The sequence below is a fragment of the Heterocephalus glaber genome, unplaced genomic scaffold, assembly GCF_053883595.1.
Source record: "Heterocephalus glaber isolate CG9 unplaced genomic scaffold, H.glaber_assembly_v1.0 deba00000347, whole genome shotgun sequence".
Lineage (NCBI taxonomy): Eukaryota > Metazoa > Chordata > Mammalia > Rodentia > Bathyergidae > Heterocephalus > Heterocephalus glaber.
The window spans coordinates 9,209,564-9,221,560 of record NW_028258143.1 but is presented as its reverse complement, the minus strand read 5'-3'; the positions used below and the strand labels follow the sequence as shown (position 1 = coordinate 9,221,560).

The window sequence follows — 11,997 nt, the reverse complement described above, 5'->3', positions numbered from 1 at the left end:
GAAAATAAGAGATAAAGAGTAACAATAATTGAATATCTCTAAGAAAAGGTCAATGATATAAGAAAATGGTTAATTACAATGAGAGAATAATAAGAAAGTTGAAAATGTATTTTTCAGCAACAAAATTGAATAAAAGCTATGCAAGCTGAGAGATTTACTAATTCATAACAATTAAGTAGCTAATTAGAAATCAGCAGTTACCCTTGCCACTTCATTAAGAACTCTGTACAGATTCCTAATATAACTTGTTGGAAAGACTACTTATCTTAGTTATTGGGATTTCATGAGGAAACTGCTCTCAATGTATTAAAGAACTGTTTCATTAAAACTTTGCTTGGCCATCTGTAGAGACACAAGTTAATTCCTGAGCCTAATACTTCTGAGTTTGGTGGTGAAGTGTGACTGAAAGTCACAGATAGCGTAAGTAACTTTCTATTCCTCAATCAGGAGGGCAAATATTTATGTTGGAGACAGTTCTTACCAGCTATGGGCATCTGTCCTTACTGTCAGTGCACATGCTGAATTAATGTTTCAAATACTGAGATCATTTGTCCTGAAAATGGGTGACAGATCATGGGTAAAAATAGAACCTGTAAGAAGATACTGACTTCAAATCCCCTCCTTAGCCACTGTATTGGAATTCAAACTTATTTCTGTATGTAACAGTTTAAACTATGAAAACAAAGCCCCAGAAATGAGAGCAACATGCAAAATGGTAGTAGACCCACTGGTGGATCGATTCTTCTATATTCTTTTCAATTGACAGGTCTGTGGTTACTAAAATTGTCAGCAAGCCTTCTCACAGAGCTTGCAAATGTAGTAGTTGTAGTACTTTAAATAGAAAAATAGTAGAACAGGAATAATTTCTACTTCATCAGGTGGTACACAAAGAATAAAGTAATGGGTATGTGTAATTTCTTAACTCTGTTATAAGTGTGTACTCAGTTAATGGTAAGGAATATGAAGGAAAAAATTTCCCTGTTTTTCAGACTAGTTACAAACTAATTTTTAACAACATATATTTCTTTACCAAGTGAAGGCACTGTAATTTTATCATCTTTTATAAACAGATATTTAATTATTTCAAAATTTTTGAAATTGAAAAAATCTCATCATGAACATATGCATAACACTTTCTGAATTTTGAGTTATTATTACTAATCAAGATTTTGCAAGTGGATTGATTGCATCAAAAAGTTGCAAATTTTATAAAGAGCTTACTACAAACACTCCTTTCCTTACCACAACTCACTGGAATGCAGAATCAGTGGGAGCCCTAAGCTTGTTTTCCTAAATCTAGATGGTCCTATCCTAGAGTGATGGGAGGCAGTGACAACCAAGTGTGTTTCTCATTTCCATAGTCTCATTTTGGCTCCAGTTACTGCAGAAAACCTTGCTTCAAAAAGATTAGGTGTTGAAAATGGAAACAGGCTTTTCTGTGTCTTTGTGGCAATCCCAGGATATTCCTCCTTGACCTTAATCCAGAATGTATGGAAATTTGAAAATCTCTCAAACATGCTTTTAAGGCCACCATCACCTGTTGTCTCAAAAAAATAAAATAAAATAAAATAAAATAAAATAAAATAAAACAAAGTCCATTCATCTGGTATATTTACAACTAGAACAGGGATCCATCCATTCCATTATAGTTTTCAGTCTTTTGTGGTTAGGAAGTAATGTGCAATGCTTTTGAATGCTTTTTGAGACAGGTGATCAAGAACCAATTTTCAGTCAGTCTAGCTCAGTTTTTCAATGTTTGAAACACGTCAAAAATTTCAGTGTTCACTTGATGTCCCCATAATTCCAGTTTTGCTTTGAATGCACCTACTCTACATGCTGACTTGAACACAGTTTTTATTCTCCCCTGACATGACAGATTGAGTTCATTTGGCAGGTCGCATATGTCACATAAGTAAGCAAGCTTTGGAACCCATTCTGTGTCACTGAAATGTGTTGCAAGTGGTGACTGTTTTTATAAAAATCTCTGGAGCAGCTCTCATAATTCAAAAACTATGGTCAGTAATCTATGTTTAAAAAGAAAGCTATCTACCTTCTATGTTTGAGAAAAGATGTGTGTGCTCTACATCCGGCTTCTCACAGAATTGCACAAATATGTGGGTTAAGGGCATGTACTTTAATGCTGTTGATAATTTTAATCACATTCTGAAAAATGTTGCTACATTCAGGTGACATTTTTTAATTAGCCAGTAGTTTTCTGTGGATGACAGTACATAGACACATGCAGAAGCAGCCTCTTTGAACTGAGTAGTAAAACTAAAGTTGTCTAGTGATGGCAGCAACTTCAGCTATGCATGCACCAGCACAAAATGACCAGTTCAGTTTCCTGATATGTGATCATTCAAAGACTTCAACAGTTCTGCTGCTGTAATGTTGGCTGGCAACAAAAGTGCACATGACATATTCTCATAATATTTTAGGAGGGTGTGCTCATGAAAGATATGTTGTACAAAAACAAGAAATGTTGCCTTTTGTCAACATAGACTCATCGGTCTGGATTGTGTAGCACAGTGGCCCATTAAGCCTCTCTAACAATTGTGCCACCATATCTTCTACTATTTCATCAATTCATCTAATTATGATGCTGGCCGAAAGAGGATCATGTGCAGCCTTTTGAACTAAAAGTTGATGAAAAATGTCCTTAACAGAAGGTAGGATCAACTATTTACCAATAGTAAAATAGTAAAAGGCTTCTTAGCTTTAGCAATACAGTTCATCACTAAGAATGATGCTTTTAGTGCAGACACATTTGATGAATTGATGGCCTTCTCTTATGGCTTGTTTCTAGATGCTCCTCCAAAGCCTCATGAGGTCATAGGTGGGGAGTTTTGAAGGTGGCTGAATTAGGGTGTGTGGTGCTGCAATTAAACATGTGATGCTGGGGTTAAGAGTGGCACCACCCAAATGGCAGTAGCCTGGATGGAATACAGGGCCTGTATAAAGGGACAGAAAGAAGCTGTTGCTTCTGCTACTTGCTGTCTTGCTGTCTCCTGCCTGCACTCCTATGGTCTATTTCTCCTCTGCAATGCCCCTCTGCTATGCCACCCTGCCTTGGAGCCAACCAACTATGGACTGAAACTTCTACAAACTGTGAGATGAAATAAACCTTTCCTCCTTTAACTTGTAGGTGTTGGGTATTTTGTTTCAGCAATGAGAAAAGTAACTAACACGCCTTCTTTTCTTTGTTTTCATAGTTTTTCTTTTTGAAAAATGCAATAGGCTTGTCTTTGATACAGTGTTTGGTCTCCACATGGTGAAGCAGTTTTGAAGTTTCACGCCTTTGTTGGATAGATGCTCATCACATATTATACAAAGTGGGCCTTGAGAGTGTGGATCACCTGTTGCAATGAAACCATACTTTAATTAGGACCCTTGCCAATCTTAGAATCTTCTACTATCTCATCATTGAGTCTTTCCTCTTTTTCAAAGAAGCTATCTAGTGATGTTTATTTTTCACTCATTTTGTCTAAGTTAGCTTGTAAACCTACTAAAAAATGTGCCTGGGACAAGTGTGCCGTGTCTGAAAGAGGCATGGGTGAAACTGGTAAATAAAATAATTGCCAGGTGACACACAGACTGAAATAAGTGTTGGATTCTTATTTCCAGCTTGCCACCAGATACAGCTGTACAATTGAAATACATCAACTCACTTACCACTATGAAGCCTGAACCCAGGTACAGCTTAATTTTCACTTGCCACTCACTGATGGGGTTTACATATGAGTCTGCAAGCAGGTGATTTATTATGGTCTCTGTGTAATCAAGCCTCTTTGTAATGTTAATCAGTATTAGCAGCCAATTCCCAGTGCTAATCACAATGTACTTTCTACCTCAGATCATCATACATTAGATTATCAGGAGGAGGACATAACTTAGATCCTTTGCATGCCCAGTTCACAGCCGGGTTGGTGCTGTGACAATTTAATGCTGCTGCTGATTGGACAGGAAGTGAAGTTCAAGCAGTAATGATAGCAATGGGAACTGGCTATAAGTACAGATGAACATATCTCAATATGTTTTTCGCTAACTCATCTGTTGCTCAACTCCTGCTGTGTGATCAGGTTCCTAATAGGCTGCAAACTATTACCAGTCCATAGCCTTGGGGGTTGGGGACCCTTCTTCTAGCTCATCTATTGTAGATATTGCTACTCTGGATCAAAGATAGTCAGCTTCAATCATACATAATTTTCAAAACAATAAGTTTACTTGTGACTTAGTTATTCCACCCAAATAACAGCCCCCCATTGTGTAAAGCGAAGTCGCCATCAATTTTTCAACTACCTGTTCTTAAACATAAACATAAAATTATGACTCTTTAGCTACAGAAGAAAAATTTAAAATATGAGTGGAAAATAAAAGCATAACTATAAACTGTGAAGGATGAGAAAGTAGAATATTCAAAGAACAGAAAATAAAATAAGAAGAAATAATGTTGATTACTACTATCCAAGATGGTCTGCAAGACCTTAAATTTACAAAGCCAGAATTCTAGACCTTAGAAACCATTACTTCTATGTCTTTGATGCTCATGTTTGTTCAGAAGAAAACTATTGAGATGAATACTGAGAGATTTTTGCTTGAAAAAAATTGCAATATTACTTGTCAATACCCTTTTAAGAAACATCTTTGAATGAGTACAACTGTGAAACAACCACAGAGAAGATAGATTTCATTGAAAGCATCTGAAATTACATACCTAGTAGAGTTCATGGTCCTTCAAATATGGTTTGTAATTATCTTATTTGAAAGAGTTACACAAACTCCAAGAAAAGGCTTTGGATTCTTTGATCCCAATAAGTATACCTTGGGAAACCCATCTTATAAGACTTGCTGAAGTTCCTCCTAGAAAATCTATAACAGTACAATGAGGTCTAAAGTACATACTCCTGAAGCATTCACCAGTCACTAGAAGTCACTTAAATATGATGGGCAATTAATCTATGGAACAAATTTCCTTTGAATCCTGAAAATTTTTTGGCTGAGATACAAAAATCTAGATAAGAAATGAGGACATGTGATTAAAATCACAGCTGTTTGACTTTACAAATAATTGCTTAGTATCCAGTCTTAGTTCCTACCTAAAACATGACTAGAAAAATATCTCTATCACAATTGTTGAAAGAATAAATACATATTTGTAAATTCCTCATAGTTATTAGCATATAAAGATTATATTTAAAATACATTTTTACATAGCCATAAAATAAAATTTTCACATAGATTGTAGTTATATTATTTTATCATTATAAAAAAGTTTATATATATATATATATATATATATTCTCCACACCAAACAAGTCAAGCTTTATTGAAAACAATCGATGTATACCTTGAGCCATTTCTTGTCTGTTAGAGTAATAGACATCAATTTTAAGCAGATAATCTCCAAACACAGATAAATATGCAACATAAAACATAAGTGCTCATAATAAAAAATGGGATTTTAACAACATAAACAAATTTTATACTCAATTCTATCATATGTAAGCAATAATTATTACCTTGGATGTAAAATAAGAACATTTAAAGTGATAATTAACAAGATCTATGATACTTTGGAACCCAAGTTGTAAATATTTCTAACAGTCATTCAACCTGGATCATAACTGAAATAGAATTAATCCAAAACATGGAGGCTATGGCTTGGATTTTATTTGAGTGTATTCCCTATCAGTTCATAAGCTGAAATCATGGTCCTGAGTGTGGAAATGGTGTGAGGCAGTAGAAAGTTTAAGAAGCAATGGGAGTTACAAATGTCTCTAGTTTCTCATTCTTTACGGCTGAGTAGTACTCCATTTTATTTAAAAAAACCACATCTTCTTTATCCAGTCTCTAATTGATGGGCAATTGGGCTGTTTCCAAGTTTTAGCTATTACAAACTGTAATGCTATGAACATGGCTGTGCATATATCACTGTGGTATGGAAAAAAAAGAAGCAATGGGAGTTACTTAGGTCAATAGCAGCATCACTCTTGGAAGGTATTAGCACTTGTCCTGTACACTGAATTAGTTCTCACGCGGGAAGCTTTGTTACAAGGAGAGGCTACCCAATGTGCTTGGCCTCTTCAACATTTGGCTGATTATTTTTCTGTTTCTCCACCATGCAGTGATCTGCCCAGGGGCAAGTGCCATGCTGATTGGACCCTCCAGGTGTCAGAATTTTGAGCCAAATAACCCTTTTTTTTTTTTATAAAGAACTTAGACTTGGTTTTGTTCGTGTACCCAGAAATTGAACTTATACAATGAAATTTATTTTTTTCCAGCTTCTCTTAACAGTGTCAATAAATAGTCTTGGAATAGTAAATCTATCTTTCTTGAGCAGAATTATAATATTTCTCTCTCCCTCTACCCTCTTAAGTACTGAGGATTGAACAATGGCCTTAGCACTCAGCCACATCCTTAACCTTTTATTTTTTGAGACTGAGTCTCACTGAGTTGCTCAATTGCCCAATCTGAACCACATAATTTTATATATAGTATGATTCTCTTGATATTATAAACAAAACTGAGGTATGCATGGGATGTGAGTGCACGAACACACATGTAGGTGGTTTGGCAAAGACTGAGAGAAGTGTAGCCAGTTGTCAGAGAGCAGTTAATGATTTTTAGGGACTGAAGAAGGATTGGGAGATAACAAAGAGGAGCTTTAATATTCTAGCCTTTGTATCATTGGAATAATACATGAAGTAGTAATATATTCCTATATTACTTGTGTCACTAGACAAGAAAATCAATCTTCTTAAATAACTGTAGCAAAAATTAATTGCCTATTGGAAAGGAATTTTAAGTAAATACACTATCTCAATATGTTTAAAAATCCAAGCAGACAGGTAAGCTGCACAATTTCTCTCAAGAGATATCAGGTCCCGTGAGTTCAAGGAGTCAAAAAGAGCAGAGACACAGAAAAAGTTTCATTGAGGCACTGACAAACTCCCATCTCAGAAAGACATGGGAAATGAATGTGTAGAAAGAAAGGCTAGAGGAGTTGAATCTCACCATTATGACAGGAAAGAGACTTACCATTTGGTCAATTATAATTTTTTTTCCATGCTCTCAGAACTTTATTAGGTGGAGTTTGGGCAAGAGAAAGGCTCTGAAACAGCTGCCCACCCAGTTCAGGACAACTGGGGCAGAGGACCCTTTGCTTGGAGATGGCTTTGAACTGAAGTGGAAGCAGATCTTTGATTTTTAAAGGCCAGTGGATTGGCTTAATTTTTCTGAGACCTAGCTCTAATTATGTTCTAAATGGCTGGCTAAAGGATAGCAATCTCTCGGGACAGGACCAGATGCAGAAGCTCTGGCTCTGTGAGGACAAACGTGAGCCTAGATTCATGTTGGGCAGGTGATCATCTCTGCTATTCTCAGATCAAGATTTGGTGGAAGGGGACCATGACAAATAACAAAAGGAATAGTTTTTTTCAAAAACAGAGCTATAAAATAGTTACAAAGAAAAGAAACTCAAATAATGGTTTACAAAGGGACTGAGATAAGTTGTGATTCTTCATTGGTACCTGACCCCAAGGCCCAAACTCCCTTGAACCAGTACTTCAGCACCACCAAACAGGAGGCCACATGGAAGACCCAAAACCAGAAGGGGTGCGGCTTACTTGGTGCAGTGAGAAAGATCTGGATGGGGAGAGCAGACTTGGCCGCCAGTTGCAGCCCTGGGCTTCTATCCCATTTACAAATACATATGTAAATGCATTACATACAATAGTGAGTCTGGGAGGAAGGCTCCCCGAAGAGGTTCAAGAATCTAGGAAAGGGCACTGGGCTTCAGATGTTCTCTCCTGCCCAGGGTAAGCCCTGCCCCAAGCCCACCCCTTCCTCAGTGCTCTAATTTGTCCAGTATGGAGAGTTGCTGGAGGTGAGTTTAGAGGCTTGAGCCTTGGGCTGCAGGAAGCCAGGCTGGCTGCACTGACCTGAGCCACTCTGGGCATCCTGTCAAAGGTGGTGGTGTGAATGGGGCTACTGGTGGGCTGGCAGGATGTGCAGGAACGGTGGGGGTGCATAGCCAGGGGCTGCTCCAGGGACCAAGGGGCCGGTGGAGCCCAAGGCTGAGGGCAAGCTGAAAGGTGAAGGGGTCCCTGCGTGAAATCGCTGCTTGTCAAAAGTCTGTGTCTTGCTGTAGACGGAACCAGTCATATCAGGTAGGCAGGTGGCACCTGAAGACATTTATGCTCCTTTGCTAGGCCCAGGACCAGCAGACTTGTTTGGTGCCTGTGATGATCTAGCATGGCTACCCTCGGTGTAGTCACCTACTGCTGTCCCCTGGGTCAGGTCACCATAAGCTGTACTGTAACTTTGCTGGCCATAGCCACTGGCCTGCTGAAAAGGCATGGTGGGTGTGCTGAGGTTCACTCTGTGCTGCTTGGCTGAGGTGGGAGGGATGAACGTGGTGGGCCAATATTGGAAGGCACTGGGTACACCGGTGTAATAGGGGAGGGCAGTGTAGCTGTAGCCAGGTGGCAGTGCAGGATTCAGCAAGGGCTGCTGGGCTGTGTGGTGGGCCTGGGATTGGCTCTGCTGTGGCTGAGCTAGTGTGGTGAGAGGTGCAGGGGATGCAAAATCACCTTGGCCAAACTTTGTGACATCACCTGAATACGGGTTCTTAGCTAGGCTCCCATCTCGGCTGGCAAGGGCCGTGGGTGCAGCAAAGGGAATTCCATAGTAATCCATAGGCAGCCATGACTGTAGCATCTGGAGCTCATCATAGACGTAAATTGGGTAGGCAGGAAGCAGTCCTCCAGGGGCCATGAGATACTGTTTGTGCAGCAGCGGGGAGGTGCCCCTTGAGGCAGGTTTGGGGGTGCTTTGTCTGAGGTCACCAGGGGTATGGCCCTGATAGTGCTGCTGGGTGCACTCATAGTGGTCCCACCCAGGCAGAGGCTGTTCACTGTGTTCCTGCTACCAGATGGGCTGATTCTTGACAAAGGGGCACTCGAGGAGGACGAGGGTGCTGCCTCAGAGAAGGTCACTGAGGAATGGATGGAAGGGATGCTCTCCACATTGGCACGTATGTGTGGTATACTTGAGGAGACTGCTGCATGTGTAGAGGAGAGGCTTCTCTGGCAGCTGGAGAGTGAACTGCTAAGCTGAGAGAGGGGGCTGCTGGACAAGTCACCAGGCTGGGAGAAGGAGGACAAAGCAGCAGTGTGCTGGGACACGGAGAGTAGGAGTGCAGTGCAGGAGGTGGTACTGGGCAGGGAGCCCACACGATGGGAGGGTAGAGGGAGGGTCTGTTGTCTTTGGAGCTGGAACAGATGAAGTAGTGTGTAGTGTCTGCTGGCTTCGACCACCACCATGTCCATCCGTGGAGGCTCCGGGAGCGGATTCCATTGGGTGGATTCACAGAGGTTTGGTATGTGATCCTACTGTGCACAGAACTCTGGTCATAAGAGGAAGATGGAGTTACAAGGCTGGTGGAGCTCAGGGATGAGATGCTCAGACTGGAGGAGGTAATGACTGAAGTTGTATAGGTGGAGTTCTGTACAGCACTGGTCACTGGTAGAAAGTTACCCAAAGGATCACTTAAAGACTTCAGATGTAAGTTGATGGGATTCTGATTACTATTTTCACTACCTGGAATGGATCCAAACTCAGAGAGAATTCTGATCCAAATTCCAGGGCCCCAAACTGAACATTTAATCCTGTGACATCTGCTGAAGCAGGCATTTCCACTGCAGAAGCTGGAATCTTAGAAGGTGGAGGTATCCGCCGCTTAGAGAGTTTGATATGCTTGGGTTGTGGTTGGTGGGCAGATACAGGGCTATTTTCGACAGCCATGTTAGGAAGCTGCAAAAGTTTGTTCACAGTGGAAGCACTGTCTCCAGGTGCTGATTCTTGGTGGGTGTTTTGCTTGGGAAGGAAAGGATTCCAAGCCAGGAGGAGGGACACTGGCTGCTTGGCTCTGGTGCTGCTGTCGTTGGCTCATCTGGCTAAGAACAGGGGATGGCTCAGGCTGAGATTTGAAATTGAAGTGACTGAGGACTGAGGGTTGGGATGCTGAGGGCTTCAGGTCCCAAGAAGTAAATATCGTTGAGGAACTTGTACTGTTTTGCTATGAACTTGAGGTGGTGGTAAACTGGCCCAAACTTGGAGCTTTCAGGTCCAAAACCTGGGAGCTGGTGATATTTGCCAATTTTGAAGGTGTAAGCTCTTCAAATCCTGGGCCAAGGACAGATGACAGGAGAGTAGGAGGTGGAAGCAGTGGAGCTGCCAAGCCCTGGTGCCATTGGACTGTTGCGTTGAGAATTTGTAAAAACAAGGACTTGGCCAAAGCCCTGCCATTGGGAAGTTTCAAAAGTGTTGACTTCTGACACTTGCCCTGGAGGAACAGGTTTTTGGAGCAAGGATACTAGGTCAATGTTTTGCCTAGGTGTGACATCATTCTCTGTTGGAACAGATGAGGTGGTGAAGACTTTTGTTTCAGAAAGATCTTCAGTCCAGTCTTTCGTTGTCCACTCCTCCACAGAATTTTTCCTGGAATTGAGTGCATAAGAACTTTTGTTTAGCAGATCATAGGTAATGTTGTGAGCATGAGTTGCCAGTTCAGATCCTTCACCTGCAACATTCTGAGCAGCTTCCCAAACTACTAGTTTTGTCCCACACCCATCCATAGATGTAGAATCTGAAAAATCCACATGATTATATGTCCCCACGCTTTGGGCTGAGAATCTTCCTTCTTCTCTTCCTCTGCCTCGCCCAAATCATCAAACATGGCTCACTCGTCTGTCTGAAGTTTTGTCCTCTTGATTACAATCAATTCCATTCTCTTCCCTTTTAAATTCTCTGCCACGATTGCTTCCTCTTCCTTTCTGCTTGTTTCCATGTCCATGATTTGCTTCTCTCTCGCTTCTCTTCTCTCTATTCTCTTTGTTTTCTGAACTTTCTTTTCCAAAATTCTTTTTCTTACCCCCTACAGTCTCCCAAGAAGTTGTGCCTGAATTCCCTTCCAGCAATATATTAATAGCTTTGTTGGCATCTCTGTTACAGTCATATAAGGCCACTATGCATTCCTCCTGATTTTCCCCCGTCACTTCCATAAGCTGTTTAGATTCAGCTTCAAAATCAAAATCATTCTTATCAAATATCACTTGAGCAAAACACATCTGTTCAGCTGTGGCCAATGAAGGCAGGCAACCCTAGTCCTGTGAATCTTCCGTGAAGAATCATAATAGCCATGGGGTGTGGGGCATGAGGATAGGTTCTCACTGTGTTCCTGGCTGGTCTCAAACTTGGAATCCTCCTTCCTCAGCGTCCCAAAAGCTCTATAATTTATTTTCATTATTACCGTTTTTATATTAAACCTTGTGAAACTCACATAATAGTTTAAGCTATACCCTTGGACAGAAAACCGATGGTAACATCAGTGTCAATGGACAAGTTTAATGAAGGGACTGTTCAGACAGCTAAAGGCAGAGTTAGGGGAATGAGCAAGAAAAGGTGAAATGCAGAGGAATAAGAGGGTATGAAGCTATTGTCACTTCAAGGCCTGAAGACCGGGGGTAAGTAGTTGATGAAGCCTACCAGAGTTGTATCCATGAAAAAGGAGCTGCCCAACAGGAACTATGGCTGCAGATGGTGAGGCAGAGCACAACCCTGCAGTTCAAGTGCAACCCAGGCAGAGCCAATTTGAGGAGCACAGAGCTGTTCTATCTCCTGCTGGTTTCTGTCAGCGCCCCCTGCTGGCCAGAGCCAAAGGATAAGTGATACAGAAGCAGGATGAAGAAGGGATGAGAGTGGATGCTCAGTGACCAATGCTATTACCTATTTTAATTATCAGCTGGCTTGTGTTTTTAAAATGAACTGATATTTTAAACATGGCTATGCTATTCTGGTTGTCGTACTTTCCCATTGTCATGTAAATATCACAGGAAATAAAATCCAAAATGAGGTGCACTTAACTATTCAAACATAATGGAAATTTGTTTAAAAGATGAAAGCAAAGTCTGAAAAAATTAGAATATTTTAGAGAGG

The 11,997-nt window shown here is 40.7% G+C and overlaps 1 pseudogene; it reads right to left on the bottom strand.

The window, feature by feature from the left end:
* Positions 1-7,854: 7,854 nt before the first annotated feature.
* LOC101707263 (ubiquitin-associated protein 2-like) lies at positions 7,855-11,129 on the bottom strand (annotated as a pseudogene).
* Between the last annotated feature and the right edge of the window lie 868 nt (positions 11,130-11,997).